We start from the raw sequence: 2,490 nt of genomic DNA on the forward strand, positions 1-2,490 counted from the left end.
AATTTTTCAACTGTTACTGAATCTCTTTGATTTTTTTTCTCCATGGGTGGACTGAGAGTTAAGTTTGTGTTGATTTCTCTTTTTGTTTTGTAAATGAATTTATTGTTTGGGAAACTCTATGGCGGTTTGAGGTCTCTTGATTAATTCCAACCCCTTTTCTTTTGAAGAACAATCTACTTGAAGTGTTTTATACATTTTCCTCATTTTTGTTTGTTGTGTCTCAATTTTGATGTACTGTATTTTATTTCCTTTTAAAACCTGATCTCTTCTTTAACCTTTTGATGTTAAACCATTCTAAAAGTTTTTATTTTATAACTTCACCATTTTGTACATTTCTTTACCCGTCCCCAACCCCCTTTGCACTCCAACCTCCTCCATCTCAGAACCCCCACCGCCAACTTCTGCAATTCCTAGCTTCAAATTTGACTCACCCTCCCAGCGAGAGAGGGATGCCTGGGAAGAAAATGTGCTACTTGGATCAGAGCCTATATTCTGGATTCTAGTTCTGGGCACCTCTAGTTCGACACTCCCTCCCCCGACCTAAGCCAGCAAAATCAGGGAAAGTAGAATTTCTCTTCGACTTTTTAGTCTGGGAGTAAGTTTTTTCTCCATGGCTCTATTCTGGGCAACTCTTTGGTACATAAAGTTGAATTTTAAATTCTTATCTTTTCCCTAAATTTAAGAAAAGTACAAGAAAATATTTTTTTCTCCCCCAAGTATAAGCTATTAGCTTGAGGAGAGACTGTTGGGTCTCTTACCTCTTGAGAGAGGATTCCCAGAAAAAACAAACAATGTTTACTCCCCCTTTTACATGTGATTAAGGTAGAGGTGGCGGGGATTGGGGAACCCCATTTTGATCTCTGTTATAGCAGATCACTTCTGGCCAGTGAGGTCTGGCTTAGGAGAGTTTGGGATACATCCCAGCTCTGAAGACATTCTTTTTAGTGAAATAAACCATTTAAATGGCATGATATGGTTTCAGCTCCTTCAGATTCATTGCAGGCACAAAAACAAAATTACGAGAGTAATCTGTGTCCCAAAGATCTGCCTCTGGTGACTTTTGTTCAGTCCTCTGAGGGAAATGGAACTCAACTGGGCAGAAGTAAAACTGCCACTGCTCCTCCCCTCCTGGGGCTCCAGCTTCATTGTCACATTGACATTCCGGGCACATTCAGCCCAGCCCCCCAACCCAGCTTCTCCCAAGTATGAATCTAAATTACTATTAATAAGGGACCGCTCCAAGTTAATTGGCATTAAAAGAATTCATTTCAATTTGTTAATATTAAATGAATGCTCTGCACTTTAGCTCCCTTCTTCGCTCCGGAATCCCAGATGAGTGATGGGAAATGGGGTGGGGGAGTCAATGAGGATTTTATTTCTGACTCTCCAGCTTAGCCACTGTGGTGCCTCCCCTGGGGGCGGGAGATCAAGGCGCAATGGGGGCCTGATTGGAGAATGTCTGATAGTTTCTTCTGGTGAAATTCATCTGATACAGCTGGAGCTTGGGGGAGGGCAGAGGGGTGAAGAGGGAGAGGAACAGAAAGATTTGGGGGACATTGTGGAGGAGAGGAGGAACTAGGGGAAAAGCAGGGAGGGAAAGGGACAGAAATGGACAGAACCAGGATTGTGGGCTATGGGGGTAACACAGATTTGTGAAGGATGGTGCTGGTAGTTCAAAAACCTATCTAGAGAAGGAGGAGCTGGGGGTGAGGGTGGGGTGTGAGGCAAAGCAGCTAGGGGTTCTGAAGCTCTCTGAGCTGTGTGACTTTAGGCAAGCTGCTTAACCTCTCTGAGTTAAGTTTCTTAACCTGTAAAATTGGGATAATAATAATAGTATCTATCTCAGGGGGTTCTTTGAGTCTAGATGAAATACATGTAATGTGTTTTCCACAGTGCTTGGCACATAGAAACTACCAGTAAATGTTAGCTTTTTTCACAGCATAGTAGTTAGAAGCATGGATTCTGGAGCCAGACTGCCAGCTTTTGACTCTGAGCCCTGCCTTATACTAGCTGTGTGACCTTGGGCAAGTAAACCTCTCCAAACTTCAGTTTCCTGTCTGTAAAATGGAGTTACTAGTACCTAGTTCATAGGCTATTGTGAGGGTTAAATGAGTCAATATATGTGAAGTGCCTACAACAGTGTCAGTTATGTAGGAAGCCCTATATAACCATCAGTTATTATTGATGTTGCTTTTCTGGTCTGGGAATGTTGGAAATAGGGGCATGGAACTTCTTAAAAGGTTGAGAGCTCAACAGATTCTCTGAGACTGTGATCATATCCTCCCTCCCCCGCATCCCTGAATTTGGTCTAACAATTGGGGTACATGGGGTAAAAGCAGGGGAGAGTGAGATACAGGGCCCTGGGAGCTGGGACACCTGAATTCTTCCCTGGCCTCTGCTCTGGCTCTTGGTGATCCATTTCCAGTGCCTACAGACTTCAGGGGAGGTCATTGCTTTTTTCCCTGGGAGGACTGTGATGGGAGAACTACT

The sequence above is a fragment of the Pteropus vampyrus genome, unplaced genomic scaffold (assembly GCF_000151845.1).
Source record: "Pteropus vampyrus isolate Shadow unplaced genomic scaffold, Pvam_2.0 Scaffold276, whole genome shotgun sequence".
NCBI classification, from domain to species: Eukaryota; Metazoa; Chordata; class Mammalia; order Chiroptera; family Pteropodidae; genus Pteropus; species Pteropus vampyrus.